This window comes from Stegodyphus dumicola, chromosome 6, assembly GCF_044657685.1.
Source record: "Stegodyphus dumicola isolate Sdum_Otavi_A_Nest chromosome 6, ASM4465768v1".
Taxonomy (NCBI): Eukaryota; Metazoa; Arthropoda; class Arachnida; order Araneae; family Eresidae; genus Stegodyphus; species Stegodyphus dumicola.
The window spans coordinates 149,123,404-149,134,882 of record NC_140773.1 but is presented as its reverse complement, the minus strand read 5'-3'; positions in this window follow the sequence as shown (position 1 = coordinate 149,134,882).

Here is an 11,479-nt window from a genome sequence, read left to right as displayed (position 1 = left end):
GCTAGTGAAAAACAGGTCTGCTCGACATCCTATATTCTCTGAGTACGGAAGTTGTCGAAAGCGCGTGAAAAAGTGTTGCCGCGTCGTCAATCAGGGTTGTGCAGTTGACGTACTAAATAGACAGTGGCTTTGTACGTGTTTTCGCTGCTGATTTTTTCATATTTAAACGAAGAATACGGTCAGGGGCGTAGCTAGAGGGGGGCATCTGTCCCCGGGCGCAGAATCCAAGGGGCGCCAAATCGATGTTACGACATTTTAGAATTAAATGTTTTCCATCGTTGGCAAAACAGTAAGGAGCGCGAAATCTTCACTTGCCCCTGGGCGCTGAAACCCTAGCTACGACTCTGAATACGGTCATAGATCTCTGAATCGGTGGCGAATTTATAGAAAATATATTGATGCTTTTGCTCTGCCAAAAGATGTTTTCATTGTGTATTTCAGATTGCCAAAATTTATAATTATTTTAATTTGCGATGAACTGAGAGAGTATTTGGAGCCACATTCAGAAAACAAGAACGCAATTTCTACTGAAAGAAAGCTTATACTATTCCTGAAATTATAGATATAAATTGTAATTGTATGCTTTAAAAATGTAGAAGATAATACGTTTATCAAGCACATAAACCTTCTTCATTTAATACAAATATAGACATCCGATAAGCTTCTACTCGATTTATGTACAGCAAGAATTACGTTTACTTTAAAATCTATCAGTTGAATACCTTACGAATAATACTGTGAACACAAAAAGGAATGTCGTTCATTATTACGCGAAATTCACACTACTGTAAAATAAAAATTTAAAAAAAAAATGATAAAACTATAAAATAGCTTTATAATATCTTTTTCAATAGCTGTACTACTACTAGTGTGATACTTTTAAAAATAAGTTTTAGCCCAGAGAGGCTATTAATTTCGTTTTGCCATTTTGTGGCGTTTCACTTTTCAAATCGTTGCCACCAAGTATTATCGCACTCTATTATATTTAAAAAAATTAAATAATGAGGAATCTGCAGAATGCATGAATGTTTCTCGCACTGTGATAAAACAACGGTACCTAGAGCCATGAAATTCTGAATAACGTAATCCTCCATCCTAATATAGGCATCTGGAGGCCCAAATTTGGAACTGAGAATTTGTTTTATTATCTATTTCATATTTTGTAAAGCATTTATGAGTTTTTGATTAAGAAACCCAACGATTTCAAAGCAAGCAATGGCAACATTGTACAGAAAAAAACATTTTCATCTCTAGCGCGGGAGACTACGTATCGGAAATTCTAAAGATATGCTTTTTTTTTAATTATATGATATTGCTGTTGAATTGAATTTAATGGTTTAAGTGCGAAAAACATGATATTTAATAAATTTAATAAATAAAGATAACACGCAAAACGTTAAAAAATGGCCTTTTGGAAGTAATATAAAATCTGAAGGATTTCAGATTTCTATTTATTTATTTATTTATTTATTTATTTATTATTATTATTATTATTATTATTATTATTATTATTTGTGTGTGTGTGTGTGTAATTTTATTACGTTTTAAAACTGGTTTCTAAGTGAGGACTTTCTAAGGGAAACTGGCTCGTATACAAGTTACACATGTGGAATGCTGCGAAAACGCCGGCCAGCTCGTTCCCGGAATTCAAACCTCAGACCAAACTACCTGCGTTCAACGACTCTACCGCTCGGCGGCTGGTGGGCTTGTTAGCAGAATTATACTGCATTAATATTGTATTATGCTATAAAGTAACAATGCTATAAGACTGAGGGTTTGTTGATGGAATAGTACTTTTGTAACCTATTATGGTATTAAAAAATCATTGTTTCTTTGCAAATTAAAAAAAAAAAAAAAATACTGTTCATAGCATTCTCCTTTTTATATTGTAAAAGAGATATTGATTATTATTAGTTTTCTATTTAAAATGTGTCAAAACGCTGGTTTGACAAGGACTTCAAGTCAGGGGCGTAGCTAGAGAAGGGCAAGGAGGGGCATCTGTCCCCGGGCGCAGAATCCAAGGGGCGCCAAAATGATGTTACGACATTTTAGAATTAAATGTTTTCCATCCTTGGCAAGCAAAAGGGGGCGCGAAATCTTCAGTTGTCCCTGGGCGCTGAAAAGCCTAGCTACGACTCTTCTTCAACTGCAGGAGACCTACACTGATTATTTTTACTCTAGTACTTGCACTGTGAAAATATTACTATCTTTTAATTATTTTCACCGAATAAAATCTTTTGAGAAGGAAGAATATTTAAACTGAGCAGTTCTTATATGTATAAAAAATTCAAATAACAGCAATGTAATATTTAAAAAAAGGTATTAGTAATTGTGTGATAAAAATTGCAAAATGAATTAATCACACATACAGGATAGATAAGTTTAATTTTGGTTATATATTTTGTATTGAAAAAATATTTTCATTCATGTTAATTATAGAATAAATTATTTAAAATAAAGCATTTTGATGCGTGTGTGATAGTTGAATGCAGCAGCAATCGGCCGTACTGTAGTAGCGAATGAATTTTATTTCTTTTCCTGAAAGAAATAATTTTCATAGAAAAAGAAAATAAAAATTAAAAAAAAAAAAAAAAATGGAAGAAATATTAAGAAAGAAATATTTTCTTTCTAATTTCTTATTTAAAGAAATATTTTTCAATAGTAACTGTAAAATAAATTGCATGAAAACAGTTTTAATGTAAGCATGGAACAAAACAAAACAAAACCAAAAAAAAAAAAAAAAAAAAAAAAAAAAACCTTAGTTTGCTATTAGATTGTAATGCAAATTAATCATATTATAAATTTAAATGATTAAAATTGTTTATTTCTAAAAGGATTTGAAATAAGCCTAATTCATTTACTTTTATCTGTTTACCATTGCTTTCGTGGTATCCCATATCACTCTTTATTTCTTAGCTCTAAATTCCTGCGTTAAGTTTCCCCTTAAAAAACGGAATTTTCCTTCACATAACACAGCAGCATATTCTGCTGCGTGTTGGTGATAATATAGTTTTGTGCAATTTTTTTCGAACTACAAATGCAGCCTGTGAGTTAGTGAAATAATGGGAGAATATTCCTAAAACTTCAGCCAGCGCGCGCTATAAATTTCTTCACTCGTCTGTACTGCGATTGGTCTAAAGCTCCTTGAAGCCTTGTCTACTTTCAGTTAATTAAGACACAATAACACGCCGAATAAATACTAATTCAGAAGTCAAACAACAAAAATCAGCGTTAATTTACAAAATTTTCACAGGACTAGTTTCGATGGTTTTACCGAACCATCATCTTCAGCTGCAAAACCGCAAATGAACAAGATAGGAAATAATGTTTAGATAAGATAAGAAAGCCTGGACAAGAATAAGCAAGTGGCGCCATCTGTTGGCGAAACCAGAACTAAAACATAATTTCTCTAAAAGCCGAAGGCAAATTTGGATTGGAATTAGGATCGTTAACTAGAACAGAAAGATTTTTATGAATGTGAAATGCCTCTAGAAAATCCAGTTCTCCAATGGAAGATGTTTTTTGAATAATTTTGGCAGCAGAAAAATTGAAAGTGTGATTTTCGGACCAACAATGTTGAGCAACAGAAGACTTCTGTGTTTCCTTTTTTCTAACATATGCCTCATGTTCTTTGACGCGAAATTTTAAGGCTCTCTTAGTTTGGCTAATGTAAATTAAACCGCACTGGCAAGGAATCCTATAAATACCCCAGGAATTCATATCCGGAATGGGGTCCTTGAGTATAGAAGTTGGAATTTTATTGATGGGAGAGTAAACAACCCGAAAGTTAAATTTCTGCAAAATATGTGCAACTTTATAGCTAATTGATGGAAAGAAGGGAATGACAACAGAATTTTTATAATCTCCTAAAATAAGAGTTTGGCTTTTAGTGTGTTGAGATGAGAATTTTTTAACTGCTTGATTAATAATGTTGGGTGAAAAGCCCCTGTCAATAGCTATTGCTTTTAAATAATTTAGTTCTTCATCAAGGGCTAGTTTGGAGGAGCAAACTTGAAGAGCACGGAAAACATAGGAATAAAATGAAGCTAACTTTTGTTTAGTCGGATGACATGATTTAAAGTGTGGTGGAAGGCAAACCGATGAAGGTTTACGGTAAACTGTAGTACTGAAGTTGGATGTGTTACGTGTGACCAGAATGTCGAGAAACGGAAGAGAATTGCAAGTCTCAAGTTCAAAAGTGAACTGAATAGCAGGATCAATAGAATTCATTGTTGAAAGAACTCTATTTAAATCATCTTTATTACCTTCAAACAGGGTAAAAGTATCGTCTACGTAGCGGAACCATGCCGGGAAGTTTAAAGTTTCAAACAATTTTGATTCATAATAATGCATGTAGATATCAGCCAGGATGGGACTGAGGGGGCTTCCCATGGCTAATCCCTCAGTTTGCTTGTAATATTTATTTTGGAAAACAAAATGTGTTTGTTTCAAACAGAGTTGAGTGAGAGAAATTAGCTCATCAATTTCGATGCAAGAGAAATGAAATTCGCGAAGTCTGGTTTCTAGACATCTTAATGCACCCTACACTGGGACATTGGTGAATAATGATTTTACATCAAAAGAAACCATGAGTAAATTACGAGGAGAAATGTTTTTAACCTTTTTTACAAACTCTATTGAATTTTGGCCAACAGATGGCGCCACTTGCTTATTCTTTTCCAGGCTTTCTTATCTTATCTAAACATTATTTCCTATCTTGTTCATTTGCGGTTTTGCAGCTGAAGATGATGGTTCGGTAAAACCATCGAAACTAGTCCTGTGAAAATTTTGTAAATTAACGCTGATTTTTGTTGTTTGACTTCTGAATTAGTACTTTCAGTTAGTTAAATGAACCCACCCGCCCACCAACTGAGGACCACAGAATGGCTTTCTCCGATAAGTTGTGATGGCTGTCCCTTACCGGTTTTTTTTTTTTTTTTTTTTTTTTTTTTAGTCAATATTGTTCGCTCAAGTTGTAGACAGATCCAGTGATCATAGAATAGGCGTCCTGGACTCCTATTCTGCGATCACTGCATTCGTCTACAACTTGAGCGAACACTATTGACTCACAAAAAACCGGTATGGTCAGCCGTTTTCAACTTATCGGAGAAAGCCATTCTCTGCTCCTCAGTTGGTGGGCGGGTGGGTCCATTTGACTTTATTGAAAGGGGACCAAGGCTTCAAGGAGCTTTAGACCATTCACAGTACAGACGAGTGAGGAAATTTATACCGCGCGCTGCCTGAAATTCTAGGAATATTCTCCTATTATTTCATTAACTCACATGCTGCATTTGTATCTCGAAAAAATGGCATAAAACAGTATTATGACCAAAACGCAGTAGAATATGCTGCTGTGTCATGTGAAGGAAAATCTCGTTTTTTAAGGGGAAAGTTAATGCAGGAATTTAGGGCTAAGAAATAAAGAGAGGTGTGGGATACCGTGAAAGCAACGGTAAATAGATAAGAATAAATGAATTAAGCTTACTTCAAATCCTTTTAGAAATAAACAGTTTCAATCATTTAAATTTATAATATGATTAATTTGCATTACAATCTAATAGAAACTAAGATTTATTGATTTATTTATTGTTTTTCATGCTTACATTAAAACTGTGTTTTTGCGCAATTTATTTTACAGTTAATATTAGAAAATATTTCTTTAAGTAAGAAATTAGAAAGAAAATATTTCTTTCTTAATGTTTCTTTCTTTCTTTTATTTTCTGTTTCTATGAAAATTATTTCTTTCAGGAGAAGAAATAAAATTCACTATTACAGTATGGCCGATTGCTGCTGCATTCAGATATCATACATACATCAAAAAGTTTTATTTAACATAACTTATTATATAATTAACATAAAAGAAAATAATTTTTCAATAAAAATTATTTTAAAATTATTTTTAATGGAAAATAATTTTAAAATACATAAAAAATTATAATTATCATGTATTCTGTATGTGAGATTAATTCGTATTGCAATTTCTGTCATACGTATATTAGTAATCCTTTTTTTTTAATATTACGTTGCTGTTATTTTATTTCTTATATATAATAGGAGGACCGGAAAGTAATGTCGTTTCTGCACATGTCGACAACAACATGCTAAGGGCAGAAGTGGAAGCAAATTCATGTCAAACATTCTTAACCAGCCTTGGTCGATCATCCAAGAACACTTAAAGCAGAATGGAAAAATAAGCAAAGCAGGTCTTTGAGTCCCCCATAATCTGTCCGAAAAGAACAAAGTATACCGATCCATCGCATGCAACGTGTTGCTTCAACGGCACCATACAGAGCCGTTTTTTTTTTTTTTTTTATATATATATCATTTGATTACTGGAGACGAAAAATGGGTCCTATATGATAATCCAAAACGCGAAAGGCAGTTTTAATAGGGGTTACAAAGGGTTTACATCCCCAAAAAGTACTTCTGTTTGTTTTGTGGAGTATTCGCGGAATTGTTCGTTTTGAATTGCTGAAACCTGGACAAACTGTTAATGCAGATCTTTATTGTGAACAATTGGATCGAGTGAACCAATCTTTAACCAAAAAATATCCGGCAGTTGTCAATAGAAAAAGCATCATTCTGTAACACGACAGTGCAAGACCGCACTGTGCAAGACGGACACTGGAAAAAATGAATGAATTGGGATGGGAGGTGCTGCGTCACTCACCATTACTCGCCCGATAACGTACACTCGGATTTCCATTTATTCCGTTCCCTACAACATTTTCTTAGTGCGAAAAAATTTGAAAATTTGAATGATGTCCAAAATGCCATCTTGAGATATTTTAATCAAAAATCAATTGATTTATATCGGTCCGGGGTTTGAAAATCTGCACACTAGATGGCAAAAGGTTGTTGATAACGAGGGTGATTACATTATTGATTAAAAATAAAAACGTGTTAAAATTTATTCGTGGGACTTTAATGTAAGAAAGTGACATTACTTTCCGCTCCCCCTATTATATAAGAACTGCTTATTTTAAATATTTTTCCTTCTCAAAAGATTTTATTCTGTGAAAATATGAAATAGATAATAAAACCATTTCCCAGTTCCAAATTTAGGTTTCCAGATGCCTATATTAGGGTGGAGGATTACGTTATTCAAACTTTCATGGATCTAGGTACCGTTGTTTTATCAGAGTACGATAAACATTCATACATTTATGCAGATCCTTCGTTATTTAATTTCTTTAAATATAATACTGTGCGATAATATTTGGTGGCAACAATTTGAAAAGTAAAACTCCATTTATCGCGAAACACCACAAAATGGCAAAACGAAATTAATAAATAGGCCTTCTGGGCTAAATATTATTTTTAGAAAGTATCACACGAGTAGTAGTACTACAACTGAAAAAAATATTTATAATATTTTTTTTCATTGTTATTTTACAGTATTCCATTGTTATACCACTGTTTACAGTATTCCACTGTTATACCACTGTTTACAGTATTCCACTGTTATATTTTAAAACAAGCTTAATTCTTGCTGTACATAAATCGAGTAGACGCTTATCGGATGTCTATATTTTTATTAACTGAAGAAGAATTATGTGCTAGATAAATACTTATTATCTTCTACATTTTTAAACTATATAATAACAATATATATCTATAATTTCAGGAAAAGTATAAATAACCTTTCTTTCAGTAGAAATTGCGTTCTTGTTGTCTGAATGTGGCTCTAAATACCCTCTCAGTTCATCGTAAATTAAAATAACTATAAATTTTGGCAATCTGAAGTATGCAATGAAAACATCTTCGGGCAAAGCAAAGGAATCAACATATTTTCTATAAATTCGCCGCCGATTCAGAGATCTACGATCGTATTCTTCATTTAAATAGAAAAAAATTAGTTTCGAAAACAAAGCCATTGCCTGCTTAGAACGTCAACTGAAAACCCTGACTGACGACGAGGCAACACTTTTTCGCGTGCTTCTGACGACTTCCGTACTCAGATAATATAGGATGTCGGCCAGACCTGTTTTCAACTATGAGCGACATCTGGCAGCCCACAAACTGCTGTCGACTCTCGGAGCGTAGAATAGGCGTCCTGGAATCCTCATGTTACTACAGCCATTGGTAAAGCAACTGGTGTGTCGAGGAAACTGAATAGCATTCTTATTTCAACATCAATGCTAACCTTGCTAGGAAAAAGCGGATCTTAGCCCAATTTTAGTTATGCATCCCCGGCCTGGTGCACCTCTTCAAAATCTAACTATTTAAAGCTTCAAACTTTTTAAAATAATTTTCTCAGAAAAATAACGGCAGCTCCATTGTTCATACGCAACGCAGACCTTCATAAAGATCTTAAACTCGAAGACATCAAAACTTGTATCGCCCGGAAGGATAAATAAGGACTTTTATACCAAGGCCACTACCAACGATATAGTTAATTAGGCGACTAATTTCAGGTAGGAACTTCTAGAAGAGGACTTTAATCTCCGGCCCTATGCTACATACCTTTTTACTTACGATATTTAATGTATTTTTGTCTAAATTCTAACATTTTCATTTCATATTATGTCTTACGCAAGTTAAATTTCGACAATCGTTCCAGTAGAACGGGAAATATAGAACTGTCCCTTTTTCTTTCCTAGTCCGAAGCTATAGTTTGACCTGAAGGACCATTAGTTTCGTTTTGCCATTTTGCGTTCGTTCACTATAAATGTCGGTTCACTTTTCAAATTGTTGCCACCAAATATTAGAGCCCTGTGTTATATTTAAAGAAATTAAGTAACGGAGAATCTGCATAAATGTATCTATGTTTCCCGCATAATGATAAAACAACGGTATCTAGAGCCATCCAATTTTGAATAACGTACGTTTCCGCCAAAATATGGGGATCTACAAGCCCCAATTTGAAATTTGTTTTATTATCTACACTCACTTAAAGTTAAGCACGGAGAGGAAAATGCTAATTTCTGGAACCCAATCGGAATTGAAAACGATGCAATTCGCTGCAGAGGTAGATGGAAGTATGCAAATATGTTAGGTAACAGCCAAACGCGCTTTCATGTCAAGAAATATGCAAAAAAGGCAGTCTTATAAGAAGCCAGCTTTATGAAGGGTTACAGAAGTTGATTGTAAGTGCTAATAGAATGTGTTTAAAACTTTCGTACAATTTATTTTCAAGGCGTACATGTTTCTGTGACTTCCAGAAGACGAATGGAAGATTCTGATTCTGGTGTGCTGTGGGGCGTATTGAAGCAGGACAGCCGATCACAGATGTTGCTCTTTTCTTCAGGTTCAGGTGGAAATGTAGTGGGACGCCCAATGTTTACTATAAGTAATGTAGGTATAATCCCACTACACTTCGGTTTATTTTTAAAGTAATATTCAAAATAGTACATAATATAATATAACACATAATATAACATAATATAACAGTATAAATAGTATGTCGATATTTTGATTGATATATCTATTAGATATAATTATAGTAGTTATAATAGGTATAATAATAGTAGGCTAACTGTCATAATTTATAACAGTTCATAATAGTTCCTTGAGATAAAGTTTATTATATGAATCTGTATCTTCTTCCTCTTCTTTTTCCTTTTTTTACTATATCATTATTATTCCAAGGGTTTGTTTTTAAGATAATTAGATAATAAAAGTTTTAGATGAATTGCAGCTTCAAAAATGAATTTTGACGTTAATTACATTAGTGCTTACATAATTTTTTGCCTATTGAAGATAGATATTTGATTGTATTTTCTATTTTATTTTTTAAATGTTTGTTGGTAATTGCAAAACGAAGGAAGGCATTGATATTTGAATTAGGCAATTTAATATGAGTTGACTTTGTTAAGGGACATTGAGTAATATAATGGATTGGATCACCTTTATTTCCACATACACATTGCTCAGAGTTTGAGATGTTGAATCTGAAGAAGTATGTAATGTTGCGTGGCCCCAACCTGCACGCAACAATAGTGGTGACTGCTATGAACTGGAAAGTACACAAAGTCTTGAGAAGGGTTTAAATCCCTTTTTATTCAACTTTAGAAATTACAGATGCGTGCTCTTGACGCTCACAAACTACGCCGACCCGGCGGTAAAATAAAAATAAGAAACTGAAAATGAATAATAACAAGTTACTACCTACGAGGCTTTTAAACGTAACTAACCTAACCGCGTTCTGAGATACAGCTGATGATTCAGCAAACTTCTGAATATTAAGTTGAAAGATTTAACTATCTGCCGAGGCAAGCACACTGGCCGAAACGCGTGGTTCTTCAATTTCTACCTAGCCACCTCCACGCTCGTGAAGCAAGAAAGCACACCTCGAACTCGTTTCCCTTCTATTTAACTCAAATTACTTCCGTCCGCTGACAATTTGAATACTTTGCGCGTTCTACTAAAATTTGCGTATTCTGGCATTGGCAATTCCAGGGGAAAGTAAGGCTTAAAAGGAAAGATAGTTTAAACTTAAAATAAATGTTAGTTAAAATAAATATAAACCCTACAAGTATGTGGGAAATGGCCCATGTCCAGTTAAAAAGCGGTTTATATAACCATTGACCATTGTACATGTATCATTTACATGAGGTGCTATTTGATGTAATTGTCTTCCTGTATTTATTGTTGTCCATTCTTCTTCCCACATTTGGAGGCTGATTTTATGTAGATATTTCTTGAGGTATGATTTCGGCCAGGAGATTTTTCTTGAAGGGATATTATTGTTGGTAGTAGCTGATTTGGCTGCTGAATCGGCTTCTTCGTTACTAGGAACTCCGACGTGAGCCTTTATCCAATAAATGTTTGGTGATATTTGAGGATATTGGATAATTTTGTTAAAAATATCTTGAATTATTTCAGATGTGTGTTTGAGATTTTGTAGAGCTAGTATTGCTGATTGACTATCTGAGAAAATATTGATTTTTTGTAAATTGTTATCGATTGAGTATTCTATTGCCATTCGAATTGCGTGTAATTCTGCTTGGAAGATACTATTTTCCTTGGAGAGTTATTTTATGGGTTTGATCAATTTGTATTATACATGCTCAGCCAACTCCTAAGTCCATTTCCGATCCATCTGTATATATTATTGGTGGAGATATATGATTGTTTGGAGGTTTTACTGTGCTATATATTTTAGGATTAGAGGCAAGATGTCTTCTGTAGGGGTTGACTGAAATTTCAAAATTGTTTGGATTAAATATTTCATCATGTAATATGTAGGATTTTTTTAATTTCAGAACTGTGGCTTTTGCATGTTCAGTTTGTGCTAAAGTATGAAGAGGTGCTATTCCTGAAAGTACACATAGGGCAGCATTTGATGTTGTTTTATAACATTTTGTGATCCGGAGAAGGAATTGACGTTGTATGGCTTGCAGTTGTTTTTGTTTCCGAACAGTCATAGGCTGCGCCCAAATTTCTGCACCATATAAGACTATTTTTGTTATTACTGTATTGCACAATATTTTTTGAATATGAGGATTTAGTCCCCAATTTAGTCCTTTGACATAAC